This window comes from Theropithecus gelada, chromosome 7b (assembly GCF_003255815.1).
Source record: "Theropithecus gelada isolate Dixy chromosome 7b, Tgel_1.0, whole genome shotgun sequence".
Taxonomy (NCBI): domain Eukaryota; kingdom Metazoa; phylum Chordata; class Mammalia; order Primates; family Cercopithecidae; genus Theropithecus; species Theropithecus gelada.
Genome location: NC_037675.1, coordinates 76,042,750 through 76,056,657, shown reverse-complemented (window position 1 = coordinate 76,056,657; position 13,908 = coordinate 76,042,750). Strand labels below are relative to the sequence as shown.

The 13,908-nt window shown below is 41.8% G+C and overlaps 1 protein-coding gene across 2 annotated transcripts in view; it reads left to right on the top strand.

Annotated features, from left to right (window-relative positions):
- Positions 1 to 2: 2 nt before the first annotated feature.
- Positions 3 to 13,908, top strand: part of AREL1 (apoptosis resistant E3 ubiquitin protein ligase 1) — a 51,339-nt gene continuing 37,433 nt past the window's right edge. Inside the window, exon 1 of one of the 2 annotated variants that reach the window (XM_025391922.1) lies at positions 3 to 185. The gene's annotated coding sequence lies outside the window, so the exon portion shown is untranslated. The remainder of the gene's footprint in view (positions 186 to 13,908) is intronic. The other variant, XM_025391923.1, reaches the window with a different exon arrangement.

Here is a 13,908-nt window from a genome sequence, read left to right as displayed (position 1 = left end):
GGATAGCCCGGAAGCGGAAGCTCCTTGGGGAAACGGCAAACCCCCGAGCCGGTTCCCAGGCCGGGTAGAGACCAACTCTGGGCTCTCTTGGTGGGAGGGTGGAGAGCCCGTCTTCTGCTGAGTGCTGCTGCCCCCTCCCAGGAGACCAGAGCTGGAACTTCATCGCGCTGCAACCCCCGGCTCGGGTAACGTTTCTCTGCAGCCCTAGGCAGAGCCCAGAAGACCTGCCTTCACCAGAGTTCCAGAGAGAGGGAGGGAGGACAAGGGTAGGGGGGTCAGACTCCAGGTTTGCCCAGTAGTTTGGGGGAACACATTCTCCTCACCCTGCGGCGTTGGGGCATCCGGTGTCTACGGTCCAACCCTGAGGCTGTGGTTCCTACTTGGTTTTCCTAGCCGATGTGGTGCTTTGTGCAGCTAGGTGGATGATACTCCTCGAGTACATACCGTGTACTCGTCTCAGTGAAAAGAGAAATGAAGCAGTGTTTGAGGGCTTAGACTTATCGCTAGAGAATTGGGGCATTAGCTTGCATGTTACTGCTTACCCAAGCCAGGAAAATGGTGAGAAACAATGGACATTTATTGTGAAGCCTTGGTGTGTCATCCTTAAATAAAAAGGGAGAATTTGTGAGAACAAGGAGGAAAAAGTAGCTTTTTTCTTTGAGTACCTGCTATGTATTCCAGTGGTTCTTAACCTTTTGGAGATAACTTATTTCTTGAAAGTTTGTGGAAAGCCAGGAACAAGTCTTTAAAAAATGGGCACACATACAGTTTGTAATACACTTTTTATGAGATTCGTGGACTCTGAAGCCCATCTGTGGACTCTTTGGATGTCTGTAAACTTTAGATTAAAACCGTCATCCTGTATACCGTACTTGGCACTTTATTCATATTGCCTTCTTTGACCATCTCAATAACATAAATACTCTCGTTTTTCATATGGGGAAACTGAGCCACAGACTTTATTCAGGGGTCTGAGTCTCTTGATTCCATAGTCTGTACCTTTATTTATTTATTTATTTTTTACACTTTGTCTTCCATTCTCCGGCTACTGAGCAAGCTGGGAATGGAATGGGTCCCTCTGTCATACTTTTCTTATTGCATGATGCTGTCCTAGAATTGGAAGTGAAAAATGTTACCAGGTTTTTTTCAAAAAAGGTGACCGTTGTATAACCCTTATGATGAAACACGGTTTGTTGTTTAACACGAACTTTGGAGTCTGACTGATGGGGTTAAAATCCTTGCTCTGCCTCATAACTTGCCATGACATTGGGTTAGTTAATCTATCTGCGTCTCAGTTTCTTTATCTGTAAAATGGAGATAATCATAATAGCACTCTTTTACTGGGATGTTTTCAGGACTTATATTTATTCATAGTAAACATGCGAGGTCCCTAGAAGAGTGTAAACCAGACTACCCAGAGTGTTTTCTGTTGTTACCATTGTGTGTCTTCCAACTTGAGGATATGTGGCAGGGTTGGAACTTTATGCCTATTTTATGTTATGTTATGTTATGTTATGTTATTTTTGAGATGGAGTCTCCCTCTGCTGCCCAGGTTGGAGTGTGGTGGCGCTATCTCGGCTCACAGCAACCTCCACCTCCCAGGTTCAAGCAATTCTCCTGCCTCAGCCTCCCGAATAGCCAGGACTGCAGGCGTGTGTGTGCCACCACACCTTGCTAATTTTTGTATTTTTAGTAGAGATGGGGTTTCACCATGTTGGCCAGGCTGGTTTCAAACTCCTGACCTCAGGTGACCCACCCACCTGGGCCTCCCAAAGTGCTGGGATTACAGATGTGAGCCACCGTGCCCAGCCCCTTTTTTTTTTTTTTTTTTGAGACGGAGTTTCGCTCTTGTTGCCCAGGCTAGAGTGCAATGGCGTGATCTCGGCTCACCACAACCTCCACCTTCCGGGTTTAAGCGATTCTCCTGCCTCAGCCTCCTGAGTAGCTGGGATTACAGATGTGTGCCAACACACCCGGCTTATTTTGTATTTTTAGTAGAGACGGGGTTTCTCCATGTTGGTCAGGCTGGTCTCAAACTCCCGACCTCAGGTGATCCGCCCACCTTGGACTCCCAAAGTGCTGGGATTACAGGCTTGAGCCACCGCACCCGGCACCAGCCCCATTTTATTTTAACATAGTTGCACTGGAACTTGAATGTGTTCATAAACCTCAAAAACCTTATTAAGTTTTCAGGTTCTGGGACGCTCAATCGCATGGTGATTTCTTCTCTTGATTTGGGCGTAAACTGTTTTTCTGCTTCTCCTTTCTCTTTCAGACACACATTCATTTAGATAGCTTGATGGTTTACATATCTGTGGGCTCGGAATTTTTGATGTAGAAATAGTAGCTACAGATACTGTATGTGCCTTCTGCTTTACCCCATTTGTGGTTACTAGAAGTTCCTAATCTTTCTGGAGCAGGTTGTCTCTGTCAAGCTGTCATTCATGTGTAGAGCTAATAGCAACCAGTTTTTTTATGTATCTCTTGGTGATTAGACAATAAGCATTTTATTGTCTAAAAGCTAAAATAACATGGTCAGTTATTCTTCTTAAACATTTGACTGATTAGTATTATATATAGGTTCTGAGGGAAAATTACATATCATTAAATAGTAATTTGCATTTAAATTCAGGCACTGACAGAAAAACAGTCTTCTGGTAATGTGTACTTTGAATTTTGGAATCCATGAACAATAACAACTTAAAAAAAGGCCATTTGTAATTTCTATTGTAACCTCTATTGAGAGTGTTCTGATTTCCTTGATTGTTAATACCTAACAGGGAGCTAAATTAGTGTAGGAACACCATGGGGGATAAGAACATGCTTAGAAAAATTTGTTTTTGTTGCGTTGTAATTTTATTGCAATCTGAGGTTCTTATAGCTTATTGAAATGAAAGTGGTCAGATACTCTACAGCATTCTTTGATGGGGATGGAAAGTGGGGGATGGGAAGCCAGGAGGTGGTATTGATTTGTGATGGATGGGAGCAGAAAGTAATTGCTTTTGGGCACATACTTGTGAGGAAAAGAAATGATTTTAGTCCTTCTCAGCAGTCAAGAGGGTTGTTTTGCATTTTTCTGCAGTCTTGAAGAGAAAAAATTGCCCAAGGCATTGGACACACAGTTTGAACACATAATTGGGCTTGGACTTCATTCCATTCACTAATTGGTCTAACTTACTAATTTAAGTTGATATCAAATTTCTTTATAAAATTATTCTGGATAATGAAAGACTCCTTAAAGAATATCTTGTATTTCAATGTTAGAAAGTTATAAGTAGATTCACTTTTTTGTCCATTTTCAAGCTATAGTTTTTACATTTATTTTTCTGACCTACATGATAGGACTTTTTTTCTCCCAACAAACATTAGTCACTGTTAATTATTTTTCAATTAACTTGCCGGCCCCTAAATATGGTAGCATGGCATACAGCATGTTCTGCTTCTGAGGTCTTGATATTGAATTGGTTTTGTAAGAATACCTCAGAGATAGATTACTGCCGCTTGCTCATTCATTCAGAAAGCATTTATTGAGGGCCCATTCTGTCCTGGGCAATCTCACCACAGTCCTGTGTTAGAGAGAGACTTGTAAACAGATAAAGTATGGTTGGTGGCTGAATAGAGATGTGGGAGTTGAAATATTTTAGAGGAATTACTCTACCTGTTCATCTTTCTGGAAGTGGTCCAGGTCAGAGTACTGTTGTGTAATGTTTATTTACTACTATCAACATATTAGTACCATGCAATAGATCAGATTTTATTACCTTAATGGACTCTAGTGTATCATTTTACCTTTTATTTATTATTTATTAGGTCTTGCTGTGTTGCCCAGGCTGATCTTGAACTCCTGGCCTCAAGCCATCCTCCCACCTCAGCTTCCTGAGTAGCTGGGACAAGAGGCATGAGCCACTGTGCCTTACCGTTTTACCTTTTAAATGACTTTAGCTATTAACTAACTTGGGTTTAAATTTCAGTTATTTTTATTTGGTTTCTTTTTCTTTGAAGTAGTGGATGGTAGTTGAGGCAGAGTTAGCTTTTAAGTATACTTCCATGTCGTAATTATTTACTTGTCTGTCTTCTTTACTAAGCTTTTGTATATCTAAGGGGTTGAGGATATTTTACTCATTCTGGAATCCTTGGGGTCCAACATATTGCTTGGCACGTAGTCGCTTCTGAAGGGTTCTGAATGCTTAGCCTTCACTAGTGTTCTTTCATATAGTAGTTTTCAAACTTTGGAGGTTGTTTAACCTTGTTGCAGTTTGTGTATGTGTATGTGTGTGTACACACATGCATGCCGGAGCCGTTGATATGGTGTTACAGCACCATAATGATGTTTTCCTGATGGCTCTTTTGAAAACTGTTCTACAAGATAGAGTTTATAAAGATGGGTATTCACTTAGCTTTTAGAAACTAAATAGTCATGGTAGATACATGTTTTGTCATTTAGTCTCATTGAACGGTTCCATATGATTTTATGAGTTTTTGTTACCTTACCTTGAACAGTTGAGCAATTTGCATCATGTTTTTCAGAGCAAAGGCATTTATTTCGGTGCAGCTTGTTACTGTTGAGATGCTAATAGTTAACATCTGTTAATTGATGTTCTGTATATTGTACTTTTTGGCCAGAGATTAGATAATCTATTAATATACAACATATTTTCTGTAATGTCCCCTTGCTTTTATCCAGAGACACAGAGCATGTTATTTTAACCCCTCTCTTGTCCAGTTTGGGAAGTTCAAATTCAAGGTACTCCCGGTATATATGGTAAACATATTAGGAACAGAAAACAGTTAAAACTTCCCAAGTGTGATCTAGTTTTTCATGTCTTGATAAAGAAGAAATCCCAGGTGGGCTGTGCAAACAGTTCATAGAAAGGGGTTAAAAAAGATACTTAAAAAGTTTTAGGCCAGCATTACCTGAATTGGGGCAATGATTAGGGAGACATGATTAGAATCCTAAGGGGGAGTGAGAATGTAAAGGGGAGCACCATATGTAATTAAATATTTTAAAATTGTGGAATAATTTTAAATTTATAAAAAAGTTGCAAAGATAGTACAGAGTATTCCTGGATACCTTTCACCCAGCTTCTCCTAATGTTAACTTCTTATATAACCATGGCACATACTGTCACATTTAAGAAATTAACATTGGTACAATACTATTACTAAACTATAGACTTTATTTGGGTTTCACAAGTTTCTCCACTGATTTCCTTTTTCTGTCCCCAAACTGAATCCAAAATACCACATTCCAGTTAGATCATGTGTAATTTCTTTTTTTTTTTGAGATGGAGTCCCACTCTGTCACCCAGGCTGGAGTGCAGTGGCGCGATCTCGGCTCACTGCAAGCTCCGCCTCCCAGGTTCACACAATTCTCCTGCCTCAGCCTCCCAAGTAGCTGCGACTACAGGCACCCGCCACCACGCCTGGCTAATTGTTTGTATTTTTAGTAGAGATGGGATTTCACCCTGTTGGCCAGGATGGTCTCGATCTCCTGACCTCGTGATCCACCTACCTCAGCCTCCCAAAGTGCTGGGATTACAGGCGTGAGCCACTGCGCCTGTCCTCTTTTTTTTTTTTTTTTAATGGAGTTTTGCTCTTGTCACCCAGGCTGGAGAGCAGTGGTGCCATTTTGGCTCACTGCCAGTTCTGCCTCCTGGGTTCAAACAATTCTCCTGCCTCAGCCTCCCGAGTAGCTGGGATTACAGGTGCCCGCTACCAAGCCTGGCTAAATTTTGTATTTTTAATAGAGATGGAATTTCACCATGTTGGCCAGGCTGGTGTCGAAATCCTGACCTCAGGTGATCTGCTCGCCTCGGCCTCCCAAAGTGCTGGGATTACAGGTGTGAGCCACTGTGCCCCATCAGATCGTGTGTCATTTTGATAAATAAGTTGGTATTTCCAGTGAGTGCTTTTTCTATGCTATGTATGTGGTCCAAGAAGCCCCTCTGACCAGAATCATTGACCCTGAGAATAAGTAATACTTCATAGGTAGTGTTTTGTATTCCTTGACCCCCAACGCATTGTTAACTCTATGAAAGAGTTGACTTTGCTTCCAGGAGCGTGATGTGAACTTTCCTGAGACACTAAGAGCTGATCTTGATTAAGGTATCCATCCATACACTCCATGCTCACCTCATAGATTTTACTACATGGAAGTATAACTACGTAATTATTTACTTGTCTGTCTTCTTTACTAAGCTTTTGTATATCTAAGGGGTTGAGGATATTTTACTCATTCTGGAATCCTTAGGGTCCAACATATTGCTTGGCATGTAGTAGCTTCTTAATATGCATTTGAAGAAATTAATGGACCTTTCTTTGGTAAAATTAATTATTAGGTCAACAGAAATTTTGTTTTGAATAGGAAAGTGTTGAGTTTCTCCTTCAAATCAAACTATCTTAGGGTACCATTTCTGTGGCTAGTTGAGTTTTTCTTCTTAGAATCTTAACTGTAAAATGCTCATTTAAATAACATTGTTTTTCCTTTCAATTATATAAATAATTTATTTTTCTTAAAAATAAGCACAGAGTTGAAAGTAGTGGATGGTAGTAGAGGCAGAGTTAGCTTTTAAGTATACATGTGACCATTCCAGTTCCACCCGACTGGGCTGCAGATCTGGCTGTGTGCCTGCCACTTCAGGCACAGTTAATGGAATAATAGCTTCCTAGACTTATTGAGGGAGACGGCTTGTCAGATTCAGAGAATTACTTTTAAAATCTTCCTGTTATAGCCAAGATTCAGTGGTCCAAGGTCACCTAAGCATAAAAGCTGCCATGAGATGGGAACATGGGGGCCTGTCCTCTGTGGCTCAGGCATAGTAGAGTCGGTTTTGTATATAGAAAACACATCAGGATAGGATGGAGTAGGAAACTGAAGCTAGTATTTTCCAGATTTAGGGTTAAGAATGGGACAGTGACATAGATGAGCCAGTTTTCTCTCTTGTTTTTCTCCCCATGAGGATACAAAATGAGCAATGATAAATTCTCACTTCTTGTTTTCCCTGTTACACTCACATTAGCTTTGAATCCCTTTTTCCTGCTTTCTCTAAACTGTGCTGAGAACGAATGGGAAACAACTCCAGGGACAGCTGAATCTAAGCTATGCCTTTGTATATATTATACAAAAAGAAATAAGGGTCTGAAGAACTCTGGCTTATTTTAGAGAGAATGGTGCGATAGAGAGAATCCAAATTGATTTAAGAAATGCAGAATTGGCCGGGTGCGGTGGCTCAAGCCTGTAATCCCAGCACTTTGGGAGGCCGAGACGGGCGGATCACGAGGTCAGGAGATGGAGACCATCCTGGCCAACATGGTGAAACCCCGTCTCTACTAAAAAATACACAAAACTAGCCGGGCGAGGTGGCGGGCGCCTGTAGTCCCAGCTACTCAGGAGGCTGAGGCAGGAGAATGGCGTAAACCCGGGAGGCGGGGCTTGCAGTGAGCTGAGATCCGGCCACTGCACTCCAGCCTGGGCGACACAGCGAGACGCCGTCTCAAAAAAAAAAAAAAAGAATTGCAGAATGACTTTTATCTTGGTTAGCTTAATCTTAATAAGCCAAAATTTTAATTTAACCAGTGAGTGATTTATAGGACAACTTTCTCCAGTCTCATCACAGGTTAGAGTGACTCAGTAAGGTGGGAATGATCTCATAAAAGACTCTCTTTAAAGCCAGAAGGGTAACTAGTTTATTGCCCCTGGCTTAACCTCAAGGTGCATGTTCTGGGTTGTGGAATTTAGTTGTTGTTTTAAGAACCAGTATCAGGGGTGCAGAGGTCTTACGTGGATTTGGAGAGAAGTGAAGGACTAAAACCTTGGCTAAATTTAAGCATTCCATTTACTAGATTGAAGAGAAGAAAAATCTGTTAAAATATTAAAATCTTTCCAAATTCAGAAATAGACTATAACTGGGGCCGGGCGTGGTTGCTCACGCCTGTAATCCCAGCACTTAGGGAGGCTGAGATGGGCAGATCACCTGAGGTCAGGAGTTCGAGACCAGCCTGATGGGCATGGAGAAACCCTGTCTCTACTAAAAATACAAAATTAGCCAGGCGTGGTGGCGCATGGCTGTAATCCCAACTACTCGGGAGACTGAGGCAGGAGAATCGCTTGAACCTGGGAGGCGGAGGTTGCAGTGAGCCGAGATCGTGCCATTGCAGTTCAGCCTGGGCAATAAGAGCCAAACTCCATCTCAAAAAAAAAAAAAAAAAGAAACAGACTATAGCTTAAATAGTGTATGGTAATGTGTGGCATTGAATTTGAAAGAAACAAAGGGAATGAAACTTAGTAACTATGAGATAAATGGAATGCAGGAGTTTTAAAAAGTCTTGTTAAAAAATTTGATGAGAGAATTTTCTCTTGTGAAACTTTTAGGTAAACCTCTAGGAAAAAAACAGGAGAAAATCTTTGTGACCTTGAGCTAGGCGGAGTTTTAAAAAATAGAACACAAAAACCACAAACTATGAACAAAAAATTTATGTTGGCTTTCATCAAAGTTAGAAACTTTTACTCTTTAAAAAGTGTATTTTCTGTTAAGAAAATGAAGAGGCAAACCACAGAAAATATTTGCAAAATGTTTATCTAATAAAGGACTTGTATTTATGTGAAAGGAAAATAAGTCTTGGGGCCCCAGCATCACTAAGCTAAAGGGAAAAGTGAAGCTGGGAACTGCTTAGGGCAAATCTGCCTCCCATTCTATTGAAAGTTGTCCCTCTGCTTACTGAGATAGATGCATATCTGATTGCCTCCTTTGGAAGGGCTAATCAGAAACTCAAAATAATGTAATCATTTTTCTCACCTGGAAGCTCCCCTCCCTACTTCAACTTGTCCTGCCTTTCTGGACTGAGCCAATAAACATCTTGATTGATGTCTCATGTCTCCCTAAAATGTATAAAAGCAAGCTGTGCCCTGACCACCTTGGGCACATGTTGTCAGGACCTCATGAGGCCGTGTCCTGGGTGCGCGTCTTCAACCTTGGCAAAATAAACTTTCTAAATTAACTGAGACCTGTTTAAGATATTCGGGGTTCGCATTTAGAATGTATGAAGAACTCTTACAACTCAATAGTAAGAAGACAAACAGCTCGATTTTTAAAAAAGAAGATTTGAATAGATACTTCAAAGAAACTAATACAAATAACCAATAAACACATGAAAAAATACTCAATATTGTTAGTTCTTAGGGAAATGCAAATTAAAACCACAATGAACTATCACTTCACACCTGTTAGAATGGGTAAACTTAAAAGACAGTACCAAGTGTTGGTGGATGTAGAGCAACCCGCCTCTTGTGCATTGCTGGTGGAAATGCAAAGTGGTCCAGCCGCTTTGGTAAACAGTTTGGCAGTTTCTTGTAAGTTAAATATATACTTACCATATGACCCAGCAGTCCCATTCTTATATGTTTACCCAAGAGAAATGAAAACTTGTGTCTACGGATTTGTAGCTTAATGTTCATAGCAGCTTTATCCATGATACCACCAAACTGGATATAACCCAAATGTCCTTCATCTGGTGAATAAACAATTTGCTGTATGTCCATTTAATGGAGTACTACTCTGCAGGAAAAAGGAGTGAACTACTGAAACATGTAACAGCATGTATGAATCTAAGAACCTATGCTAAGTGAAAAAATGGTACACACGAAGGACTACATTTTGCATGTGATGCAAATGTATAAGGCATTCTGTAAAAGGCAAAACTACAGTGATAGCGTATCGGTGGTTGTGCAGGGGCTTGTGGGAGGAGGACTGACTGCAAAGAGCATAAGGGAACTTTTGGGGATGATGAAGTGTTTTGTGTCATGACTACACTTTATATAATAACCTTACACAGTTGTCAAAAGTAATTGTACATTTCAAATTGATGTTTATTTATACCTCAGTAAAACTGATTTTTAAAAACTTAGGAGATTTTTTGGCCAGTGATTTATACAGGATAGGCGGGGGTCCCTAATCCCTGGGCCACAGACCTTCAGCAGTCCATGGCCTGTTAGGAACAGGACTGCACAGCAGGAGGTGATGGCGGGTGAGCAAGCAAAGCTTTTTCTGTATTTACAGCCCCTCCCCATCACTTGCGTTACCACCTGAGCTCCACCTCCTGTCAGATCAGCAGCGGCATTAGATTCTCATAGGAGCATGAACCTTATTGTGAACTGTGGGTGTGAGGGATCTAGGTTGTGTGCTCCTTATGAGAATGTAATGTCTGATGATCTGAGGTGGAACAATTTCATCCCGATATCACCCTCCCACCTGCTGTCCATGCAAAAATTGTCTGCCACAAAACTAGTCCCTGGTACCAAAAAGGTTGTGGACTGCTGAGATTGACAGTGGATTCAGATTAGTTTAGATCTGAATTTGTTATAGGCATTAAAATGATTTTGAAATAATAATTAGTATTACTGAATTGAGTTGCAAAGAGTTTACTAATTATCAGCGTCAGGTCAAGTTTAGTTTAATATTCTCTTGTTAATGAGATAGAAATAAGACATAAATGTATTGAAGAAGTTACTAGATCAGAAAATGAGTGTCACAGATAATTCAGGAAGAAAACTTGGGGGCTGATTTTGAGTCCCCCCTTTGGCAGAAATCTTTACTGGATCTGATATTGTTTATGACCAATTTCTAGAAATAATCACTTTCTTTTGCCTCTGATAAACTACTTTTACAATTTTTCTCCTCCTGTCCTCTTTTTCCTTCTCATTTGTTGGCTCCTTTTTTTTTTTTTTTCCCAAGGTTGATCCCCTCAGGATTCTATGATTGGTTTTTTGTTTGTTTGTTGGTTGGTTGGTCTCTGCTTTTTATGGTGGTCTTTGCCATTTTCCGTGTCTTCAGGATATTGGCATCTCTCTAGCTTCATGTGCTTATTTCTATGTACCTTTTGAATATATTCACCTGGATATCCTGTAGACACTCCAAACTTAACATGTTTAATTCTCTACTCATTATCTTTTGATATGGTTTGGGTGTCCCCACCCAAATCTCACCTTGAATTTTAGCTCCCATAATTCCCATTGTTGTGGGAGGGACCTGGTGGGAGATAATTGAATCATGGGGTAGTTTCCCCCATACTGTTCTCACAGTAGTGAATAAGTCTCACAATATCTGATGATCTTATAAGGAGTTTCCCTTTTCACTTGACTCTCATCCTCTCTTGCCTGCTGCCATGTAAGACATGACTTTTGCCTTCTGACATGATTGTGAGGCCTCCCAGCCATGTGGAACTATGAGTCCATTCAACCTTTTTTTCTTTATAAATTACCCAGTCTCTGGTATGTCTTTATCAGCAGTGTGAAAATGGACTAATACAGTAAATTGGTACTGGAAGTGAGGCGGTGCTGTAAAGATACCTGAAAATGTGGAAGCAACTTTGGAACTGGGTAACAGGCAGAGGTTAGAATAGTTTGGAGGGCTCAGAGGAAGACAGGAAAATATGGGAAAGTTTGAAACTTCTGGAGACTTGTTGAATGACTTTGAACAAAATGGTGATAATGATATGGACAATGAAATCCAGGCTGAGGTGGTCTCAGATGGAGATGAGCAACTTGTTGGGGACTGGAGCAAAGGTCACTCTTGTTATGCTTTAGCAAAGAGACTGGAAGCATTTTGCTCCTGCCTAGAACTCTGGAACTTTGGACTTGAGAGAAATGATCTGAAATTGGAACTTAACGTTTAAAAGGGAAGCAGAGTGTAAAGGTTTGGAAAATTTGCAGCCTGACAGTGGCGATAGAAAAGAAAAACCCATTTTTTGAGGAGAAATTCAAGCTGGCTACAGAAATTTGCATAAGTAAAGAGGAACCAAGACAATGGGGAAAATGTCGCCAGGGCATGTCAGAGGTTTTCACAGCAGCCACTCCCATCACAGACCTGGAGGCCCAGGAGGAAAAAATGGTTTCGAAGGCTGGGCCCAGGTCCCTCCTGCTGTGTGCAGTGTAGGGGACTTGGTGCCCTGTGCCCCAGTTGCTCCAGCTGTGGCTAAAAGGAGCCAAGGTACAGCTTGGGCCGTCGCTTCAGAAGGTGCAAGCCCTAAGCCTTGGCAGCTTACACATGATGTTGAGCCTGTGGGTGCACAGAAGTCAAGAATTGAGGTTTGAGAACCTCCACCTGGATTTCAGAGGATGTATGGAAACTCCTGAATGTTCGGGCAGAAGTCAGCTATGGGGCAGGACCCTCATGGAGAACCTCTGCGAGGGCAATGTGGGAGGGAAATGTGGGGTTGAAGCTCCCACACAGAGTCCCTGCGGCACTGTCTTGTGGAGCTGTAAGAAGAGGGCCACCGTCTTCCAGACCCCAGAGTGGTAGATTCACTGACAGCTTGCACCATGTGCCTGGAAAAGCCTCAGACACCCAATGCTAGCCCGCGAAAGCAGCTGCAGAGGAGGCTGTACCCTGCAAAGCCACAGGGGTGGAGCTGCCCCAGACCATGGGAACCCACCTCTTGCATCAGCGTGACCTGAATGTGAGACATGGAGTCAAAGGAGATCATTTTGGAGCTTTGAGATTTGACTGTGCTGCTGTATTTTGGACTTGCATGGGCCCTGTAGCCCCTTTGTTTTGGCCAGTTTCTCCCATTTGGAACAGGTATATTTACCCATTGCCTGTAGTCCCATTGTATCTAGAAAGTAACTAACTTGATTTTGATTTTACAGGGTCATAGGTGGAAGGGACTTACCTTGTCTCAGATGAGACTTTGGATTGTGAACTTTGAGTTAATACTGAAATGAGTTGGAGGACTGTTGGGAAGGCATGATTGGTTTTGAAATGTGAGGACATGAGATTTGGGAGGGGCCGGGGTGGGATGATATGGTTTAGCTGTGTCCCCATCCAAATCTCATCTTGAATTATAGTTCCCATAATTCTCATGTGTTATGGGAGGGATCCAGTGGGAGATAATTGAATCACAGAGACAGTTTCCCCCATACTGTTCTTGTGGTAGTGAATAAGTCTCACAAGATCTGATGATTTTATAAGGGGTTTCTCTTTTTGCTTGGCTCTCATTCTCTCTTGCCTGCCACCATGTAAGACATGCCTTTCACCTTCCACCGTGATTGTGAGGCCTCCCCAGCCACATGGAGCTGTGGGTCCATTAAACCTCTTTTTCTTTATAAATTACCCAGTCTCTGGTATGTCTTTATCAGCAGCATGAAAATGGACTAATACATCTTTTCTTTCATGTTTGCTTTGCCTCCTTAATTCTCCTTCATTTATCCAGGCTCCCAACAATAGAAAATTTGCCTTTGTCCTTGGCTTCTTCCTCTTCTTTATCCATTTGACCTCACAGGTCTTTGATCCTGTTGCTTCTGAGAGCATAAAGCAGGAAAGCAACCCATCCAGGGTTGGTTCCCAACTTGCACCCTAGGCCCTGGCCACCCTCAACCAATGTGACTAATGAGGGTCTACGTTGGACCCTGTCTGTATTGTGGCCAGTGTGTAGCTACTCCATTGAACCAGTAGTTCATTAATGGGCCTGTCCCCCTTTCACATTGTCCCCGGAGTTTCTTCATTTAAAATGTGTGATCCTTTTTCTCTCTTGGTTAAAAAACGTCTTTTGTTTTTTGTTGCTTAAAGTCAAAATGAAGTCATATTCCTTTTTTTTTTTCTGAGAAGGACCCTCGCTCTGTTGCCCAGGCTGGAGTGCAGTGGCGTGATCTCGGCTCACTGCAACCTCTGCCTCCTGGTTTCAACCAATTCTCCTGCCTTAGCCTCCCTAGTAGCTGGGAATACAGGTGCCCGCCACCACGCCTGGCTAATTTTTTTTTTTTAGTCGAGACAGGGTTTCGCCGTGTTAGCCAGGACGGTCTTGATTTCCTGAGCTCGTGATCCGCCCGCCTCGGCCTCCCAAAGTGCTGGAATTACAGGTGTGAGCCACCACACCCGGCTAAAATTTCTTTTTTTTTTTTTTTTTTTTTTTTTT